We start from the raw sequence: 9,540 nt of genomic DNA on the forward strand, positions 1-9,540 counted from the left end.
AAATATCTGTATGGTTCTCATTTACTCTTTGTACTCTTCTGTAATGGAAGAAATCACTTAATGTAACTTCTCATTAGAGTTCTTGATCATAATTTGGTCCAGTTTCTTGCTGAAGTATATATGTGGGATCTAGGCAATCTGTCTCCTATTCAGGTGAGTGAGAAGTGTCCTTTTATTAACTTTCCACTAATGTTATTGTCTGATTGAGCTGTTCATTGCCATCAGGACATCCCTGAATGGTTTTAATTTACCAGATATTAAGGGTTCAGCCAAACAGTGACTAGAGTATTCCAGTGGACTTCTCCCTCTTTTTTTCCTTCCACCACATAAGATTGTCCAGCTGTCCACTGGAGATGAATGCTGAAATGACAGAGCAGCAGTAAAATTGTGAAGCATCTTCCAAATGTTGTTTAATGAATGTAATTCTCACTACTTTATAAATACCTGGGAAAAAACAAGAAGTAGAGAGAAGTAATTCCATCAAAAGTTTCAGTGTCCCCCAATATTGTCACATCCCCATGCCCATAAATCATTATATTCCTGATGCCAACTTTATTACTACTGCAGCAATGAATTGTTATGTCTATACTCAGCCCACAGAACCAGTAAAAATGAAGTCAATCATCTTAAGGTTGATTTTGTCAGTAGCTCTATTTCTTCTAGAATGAAATATAAAATCCTCTATTCGACTTTTAAAACCTTTCATAACCTGATCTCAACCTACTTTTCTAGCATTATTAGGTATTATTTTTCACCACACCTTTTGGGGCACAGCCAAATTGGCTTTCTTATTCTTCCATAAATAGGATACTTTCTCTCCTGACTCTATGACTTTAAAGTGACTACCCTCTGTGTGATTAATTCATTCCTTACTTATGTCTACTTTTAAGAACGCCTAATTTTGGTCAAGATTTGTCTCAGAGCACCCTTTTATATGAAAAATTTCCTCATCCACTTATCCTCCAGTTGCTTATGATTTCTCCCTCACAACAAAGAAAAAATGTGTTTTTCTTTTTATGTGTTGTTCACAAAAATATGTTCAACTTATCTATTCCAATGGAATGTAAGCTACTCAAGCATAGAGTTTCATATTTATGTTTGAGAGTTATGTACCCCCAGCCTATAGCAAAGTGCATTTTATTTATTAGGTACTTAATAAATGCTAGTTGATTGGTGCCAAAGTTCATATAATATATTATCTGATTGAATTAACTAGATATTTTTAGGATCTTGTGGTAACATCTAAACTACAACTATGCTAAAACACCTGATTGATGCAAGAATGACCATTGTATACATTTAAGAAATATTTGATGAATGGAAATAATCAAGGTATTCATTTTTTAAAATTAAACAGCTGTACTTTTTCTTTTCCTGAAGGACAAAAACAAGTTAAAGCTGTTGTCTTAGAAATCTCACTTTCTGTCCTCTTCACCAGCAATTTACATATTTTCCCTGTTGCTAAAGTAATCTAAATATCTTGGATATCGAAAAATTGGCATAATAATCATATCAACTTTATTATTTGGATTTTTCTTCCATGCATCCATCTGAGAATGAATGAATTCCTTAAGAAAAAATGATATTCATTCAACACCTAATTGCTGATGGATCTTCTATAGACATTTGATGGAGACTGTCAAGGAAAGTCATTTGTGCATTCACAAGGCCTGAACCTTCCTTTTGAAGTATAGGCTGCTCGGCACCTTTTGTGGCTTTATGGTCATAAAATAACTAATCAATTTATCATTTCTGAGAGAGCCAGCCAACACTCACAAACATAAATATGGGATATGCTATGTTGGCAACAGCCTGGGGAGAGCAAACCTCAGAGGCCAGCTTGTCCATCAGTCAGTCAACAAGTATTTACTTGTGGAGTTTCCCTTGACTCCTCAATAATTGCTACATGGAGGGCAGCCAAGATGGCTTTGGCTTCTTAGAGGTTTCAGTACATTTATTTTAGACATTTGCTATGGAACATATTCATCATCTCTCTATTTGAGCTCCATCTAAAGTATGAACTTGAAAATGACAGGCAAGCAAAATAATTTAAATGCTACTACTACAGGGTAAAGAGGCTTAGGTTTAGAACCCAGAGCTTGGGTTCAAATTATGAACATTATTGTGAAATTTATTACCCATGAGTCCTTGGTCATATCATAAGGACTTCAGTCTCATCCACAATTAGGAAAGTTGAATGGTTTCTAACATCACCTTTGATCTTAGGTAAGAACAGTGACTCCCCTAATACCAGGAGGCTGCTATGCACACACTAGATATTTTAAATTGAGTTGAAATGATTTGCAATGAGTATTGTAGAGAAAGTAGAAGTATTGAAATTTCAATGACTGAAGAATTCCTAATATGGGTATTCTTACTGTAAAAGCACATTTAAAAGAGATTGTGACTTGAGTGATCCCAGGGAGTTGTCTGAGGCACTAAGAGGTTCAGTGATTTGTCAAGGGCCATACCATTAATAAATCTCCAAAGGAGGACTTGAATCTGAGTTTTACTGAGTTCAAAGTCAATACTCTACTACCATACTATAATGATTCTATGATCCAGAGTTATTAACTATGATAGAATATTAGAGGGCTACTTTTATAATACAAGGAAGAACATTTTGACAGAAGGGTATGGCAAGAGAAGAGCAGAACAATAAACAAACAAAAAAAAAAACCCACATGATTTTTGGAGGTAAATAATGTTCTCACTTTCTAGTGTACTCCATCAACATAGACTGTCTTGTTATCACAAAGGTACCCTCCTTCTCTCTTCTTCCCCTTTTTTCTTTCTTCTTTTATTCTACCCTCTCTCCCTCCCTCCACCTCTCCCTTGCTCTTTCTTCCCTCCCTCTTTTCCTTCCTTCCTGCATTCCTCCCTCCCTCCATCCTTCCTTCCTTCTTTCCTTCTTCCCTTCTTCCCTCTTTCCCTCCCTCTTCCTTTTATTCCATTCCTTCTTTCCTCCCTCCATCCTTCCCTCCCTCCCTTCCTTCCTTCCTTCCTTCCTTCCTTCCTTCCTTCCTTCCTTCCTTCCTTCCTTCCCTCCTTCCTTCCTTCCTTCCTTCCTTCCTTCCTTCCTTCCTTCCTTCCTTCCTTCCTTCCTTCCTCCCTTCTTCTCTCTTTCCCTTCCTTCCATTCCTTCCTTCCTTCCTTCCTTCCTTCCTTCCTTCCTTCCTTCCTTCCTTCCTTCCTTCCTTCCTTCCTTCCTTCCTTCCTTCCTTCCTTCCTTCCTTCTACATTTGGGTAATGTTGGCATCACAAATGTTGATGTTTTACTTCTGCACCCTTTTAAATCAAGGGATTTTAAATTTGGAAAGGATAGAAAATGAAGAGCCATTAAGTTATTTTTGAAAAAAATTGTAATGAGCTTAATCAATGTGAAAGTTGGTCATGGGCCAATTTCTCAATTTGAAACTGTTGAACACTTTGGGCACCTGATAACAAAGAGAATGATATGACATGCCACAAATAACATTTCAAATATTTTTTATGAAGGAAGAGGAAGATCTGATAGAGCAGAAATTGTATAACTGTATAAAAGAAGTTGCAGACAAATTGATCAGAAAGACAAAATATGATATGAAAAAAGAGGTAGAAAAATGAGAAGGAAGCAAAAAACCCAATAGTTTGTTTAAAAAAAAAATAACATCTAGCAAATTGCTAAGTATGGAATGAGAAAGTATGTTTGATGGTTAGAAAAGAATCATAAGTATTTAGAACGACCTTGTGTGAGTACATATTGTAAATAAATGTCACTCATAATTAAAGAAAAATCTAAAATTATGAATCTATTCATATTTTTGAATATAAATGCAATCCTCCTTGGAATCAGGTGATTATTTAATACTCTAGTACTTTAATCACTATTATAAATGTGAGTATCTTCCAATCAGATCACAACACAATCATACCTTCTTGTCCTTGGACACATCCATTTTCTTTAAAAAAAAAATAATGATAACTAAAAGAATTTCCTTATCTCATATGGTTATTGTGATGAGATATAATGTATGTAAAGTGATTGCAAATTTTAAAGGTTATCTAGAGTAAACATTACCACTTTAAACCCTTAGGAAAGAAATATCCAGAATTCCTGGGCCTTATATCTAGTACTCATAGTACCACAAATACAATGGTATCCATCCCTCTCTTTTGCTACTAGACTGTGACTCCTTGATTTCTTATTATACATTTATTTGTTATTATATGCTTAATTATATTTATTATTTGATATCCTAATGTTGAATTCTATGAAACCTTAGTTTCAAAGTTCAGATTAGATAAGAAGTGGATAAAAATTAGGAGGAACAGTAAATGGGATTATGCTGGAAATGCATAACATTTGTTCTAAGTTCTTAGCTTTGCTATCATATAATTGCATATGGTAGGTTCTGATAACTCATTGTCCTTGTAATTAGTTTTGTTTACGCCATTTTGAAGCTAACATATTTTCAGGAGCTCTTTTTTATCCTTACTCTCCTTTAAATATCCATGTTTATCTGCTTATTTATTTACCTATCTATCTATCTATTTATCTTTCATTCATTTCTCATAAGGCTATACTTCATATTTCTTTATCATAAAATCTCTACCTAGAAAATTTCTTTACCATAGAAGTACTTTCTGCCTATGCAGTTTTTCATTCTATTTGGATGGTTCTCCCCAAATCTTAATTTAAGGAAAGAACCCAGTTCATCTCTTCACTTTTCTCTAGGCTACAATCATTCCAGCAGATCTCTCAGAAAACCTTCCCTTTTCTTCTCTATAATGATAAATGATTTGAGACATATTTTGCATGGTATTTTGATATTTGGGTTGAAATTTGCTTGACTATATATTTAGTAGGAGATTAATATTGTTCATATTTATCTGTCTATCTAGATCAGTTTCATATAACTTACCTATAAAACTTCTATCAAAGAAACTTGCTGCAAAGAATTTTTGTTTCCAATTAATTGTTTCACCTCTCCTTTCAATCATATTGATCTTGCTCACATGTATGTGTGTGTGTGTGTGTGTGTATGTGTGTATGTGTAATTTTATATTCTGTGATCCTCTTTATGTTGTTTGATCATGAACTCTTTCTTTGATCATGAACACTATCTGAAGTTATAAAAACTATTTTCTTGCTCATAAAATTTGCTTATAAGGTAGTATTTTATATCTATCACATATCTATTAAGAATTTATTTTGGTATATGGTAGAGCATAGAATTTTGTCTGCAAAATATTAGTTTTTCAGACTAACCTTCTCTATATAATCCCCTTATATCTTTATCCTCTTACACCCATTTTACTCCTTGATGATTCTGTTTTCTTCTTTTATTTCTCAAGTGAAATGATTTTAAAAATTAGTCTATATGTAAGAGAAATTGATCTCATTGCTAAATCTTAATGAATGCACTTATTTACTTTCTTTTGATTTCCTCTTTTGCAGTGTTTGAAGATGAATGTTATATTTTGCTTGTATTTTTGTTTCTTGTTTATTTTGGTTGGAAGAATTAAATGCCTCTTTCATTGTAGAATCATTTTTTTTTATTATACTCAACTATGGAATATGTTAGTTTTAATTGTGACTTAATGTCTTTGTCTGTTGGAATATCATGTTTATTTCAATTTCTTATCTGTGGAGAAATTCTCAGTTATTCAAATTAATATTACTAATTAAACTCCTTTTCTTTACATGCTTGCAAAATTTGTTGTTTGATTTTGTATTTGTGAAATTTAACTTTTACATTCTTTGAAGTTTTGACCACATGTTTTTTCTCTCCAGGAAATATATGGAATTAATCAATAATTACTTTACCTTGTATTCAAGAATTCTATTGCTTTATTTTGTTCAATATGATTTTTAGGCTTTGGAAGATATTATTATAACTATTAATTCAGCTCTACATATTCTGCCTTCAATGTTGGTTGCCTTGGCTTATAATGAATTCATGTATTTTTATTAAAGTTGTTGTCTTCTTTCTCCTCTTCTGCCGTATTTTCTTCCATATTTGTATTTCTTATTTTCAGAACTTATTTTTTAAGTCTCTGCTTCTTTGCAGAGATTCTACAATATTTTATTTTTAAAACTGTCTCATTTGTTTTTAATTCTGTATTCATAGCTTTGATTTATGACCTGTTTCCATTACAAATTCTTCTCTTAATAGCTTAATTTCTATTTTAAATCATTCTAGAATTTTTATTATTTCTTACTCCCTAGAGAATTCACAGAATTCTCTTTTTTTAACTAGTAATTTCTTTTTTTTTACTTTATATTACATTAGTTGCTTAATGTATAATATGTGGCCCTGCTTCGAATTTGTACTACTTACCCCCCTTTTTTTGTCTTGGTAGGCTTGTTGATCTATCTGCTTTGGAGTTAGATTTATCTTTCTCTCTTGGGCTTTGTTGTCTTTTTTTCTTGTATTCCTATTTGCTTTACTTCTAGATTTCCTTCTTATTTTTGGCTCTTTTCTCCTTCTTATTGCTGAATAATCTCCTAAGGTTCAATTTCTCAACCTCCTAACTTTTTGGGTTGTGAAAGGTGATTAGATTCCTGACCAGAGTAAGCTCCACAGCTCAGATGGCTCATATTATTTTGGCTTCCAGTGTTCTTCCCCTTGGGCAAGTAAGTCCCTCTGGCTTCCTCACTTATTGTACTACTTTTCACTATTTTCTTCACTCACACCCCACTCCCTTACATTCCATTTACTTTATTGACTACTCAGAATTAGTGACCTCTACTTCTTGTGTGTGTGAGGACAGTTCAGAATGAGCCATTGCCATGCTAAAATGGGCAGGCAGTCCTATATACAAAAGATTAAGCACAAGCTTGTGACACTAATGATGATGCTTGCTCCTGTCATTGGACATGCTAAATGGAAACAGTAAGTAATTCATTTGTTCTGTCTAATCTTGAGAAATTAGTTTTCTTTAGTTTATATTTAGTACATATTTCTTTCCTGAGGATTTTAAGATGTAGAGATTAGCAGAAAATATCTACTCTTCCATTTTGCTCTATACATCTTTTTGATGATTATTTATTCTACTTCTTGTGTGTAATTAAGCATGATACTCTACAGCCTAATTATGCCCATTCTATCTCTCTTGATGACTGAAAATTTTGATTCTTCACAGATTAGGGTATTCTATGGTTGCCACTCATTTGGCATCTTTGAGCAGGGACATGCATTTGAAAATTTTCAGGTATCCATTTCTCCCTAAGGATTTTTCCATTGTAAAAGTATTGACATCATCATAGGATCATAAATCTAGATTTGAAACATATCTTTTAAGTCACAGAATCAAATATCACTTTATAGAAGAAAAAAATTGAGATTGTGAAATTAAGTTGTCCAAAGTCATTTTAAAGAGTAATTTTAATTTCATTAAGTTATACACATTTATTGATCTCAGTTGTTTACATATGTAAGATTTCACCATTTCTCATGCTTTCACCTGTCATCTCTTGACCAGTTCTAACCTGTCTTCCAAACTCCACTCTCCATTCTCATCTCTAGCTCTTTTGATATTTCAAATTGGATGTCCTGCAGACATCTTAAAACCAATATGTTCAAAATTGAACTCATCTTTTCCCCAATATTCAACTTCCCTCTGTATAGCAAAGGTACCAGATTTCTTTTAGTTACCCAGTTTTGCAAACAAGGGGTCATCCTTTATTCCTCACTCTCTCTTTCACCATATTAAAGTAGTAGTCCAGTCCTGTAATGTCTACCTTCTCAACATCTGCCATATATGTTTTTTTCTCTCTTCTGACACTTCAAGCACTCTAATTCAGGCTCTTGTCACTTCATGCCCTCAATATATCTGGCATATGTCTTTTTGGTACATGTCGCCCTCATTAGAATGTGACCTTCATAAGAATAGGACTTTTTTTTTTTTTTGAAGGGGGGGATCTTTCTTTATAGCTCCAAAATTTGGCACATGGTAAACAATAAATACTAGTTTGCTGACTGACTTATTTTTGCTACTCTCATTGGGATATCTTTACTGGAAATATTAATGAAATAATGTGAAATTCCAAATAAGAAATAAAAGAAAACATGGCATAAGCAACTATTGAAAAATTTATAGGATCTGAATAATATAGCAGCCACTGTATAAAAATAACCTGAATTTTAAAAATAGTCTGGGAGAAAGGAAAGCACATAGTGCCAGAGTAATAAGAGGCTTTTATATCTAGAATTGAATAGCTTCTGAATATTAGACTTTTAAAATAAAAGGTTTTTACTTATTTGAATGAGCATAGATCAAGGAAGGTCAAAGGTGGTAGTACCCTTTATCCATGGTATGTCACAATTGGAAGTTATCTTTGAACACAGATGAATGAATATAGAACATAAATTTCTAAATGTGGAAGAAGTTTTAGCGACCATCTAGTTCAATTTGCTAAACTTATGGATGAGAAAGATGAAACCCAAAGAGCATAGTGGCTTGACACCAAACCCTACAAAGTTAACTTCATAGCATAGCTGAAACCAAAATCCACGAATCTTGATTTGGGGTTGAAGCTTCTTTCCTACATACTTACACACAAGCTAATGCCTAAGTGAAAATCTGAAAGTGTTGTACTTATTGGTGACTATGCTTTGTAGAAGCAAACCCCACCCATCAAAGCTCAGGAAATTATGTCTTAGGTCTCTTGTTTTGCCATTATTCCATACAAATTCCATCAGTTTGTCACAGGAGTAAATTAGATTAGTATGAGAGGACACATTCTTCTGCAAGGCAACAAAACTGATTTACAGGTGGATAAACAGGACTCTGGGGAAAGATGAAAAACAAAATAAACAAACATTGAAATGATTGTCCCTGAAGAAAAGATGATGGGAGAGATTTAGCAGCTGCCATGAAGTCTTTTTGAAAATTGCCTATTCAGAGCGAGGACCTTTGGGCCACTGTCTCTCCTCACATGGGCCTAACACTTTATGAGTGTCAACTCCTTTGTGTGGTTTCTTTTATTAAATAAAGTATGGTTTAGGAACCTGATGCACCTCCAAAACATTAAACAGATGATACTAGCCATGTGAAAAATTCTTTGGGGGAGACTGGGATAGCTTGTATTCCATTGGCTGATATTTATTTCCATAGAAACTGAAAATAAATATTGATACTGTCCTAATGGCCTGTGTCTCACTTAAGCTCCATTAAACTTTCAATGCCTGCAAGAAAACAGTCCATTGAGGTTACAGCTGAGTGCTAAGGAAGAGCCAGCCCAGAAAGAAACAGTGTGTATGCTGTGTGGGTCTCAAGTCAGATTTCTAAAAGCTTTTCAGCCACGAAACTATTTAGTGAAATCTTCCCAGCAGAGGAGAGTGGGCTTTGTGTGGTCCAACTTGCTGTTTTCAAAGAAAGACTTGTTAAAAAGAGATGTGTGTGCTTTGCTTGTTTATGTATGTGTATCTTCTCTTTCTTTAAAAATTAAATAAGTAATATCTACAGATACTCTAGTTTTCTCAAAAACTTACCACCCCACAGAAATTTATAAGGGTATTAAATACACAAGTTAGAATGGCTTTATACCTGCAA

The sequence above is a fragment of the Sminthopsis crassicaudata genome, chromosome 2 (assembly GCF_048593235.1).
Source record: "Sminthopsis crassicaudata isolate SCR6 chromosome 2, ASM4859323v1, whole genome shotgun sequence".
NCBI classification, from domain to species: Eukaryota; Metazoa; Chordata; class Mammalia; order Dasyuromorphia; family Dasyuridae; genus Sminthopsis; species Sminthopsis crassicaudata.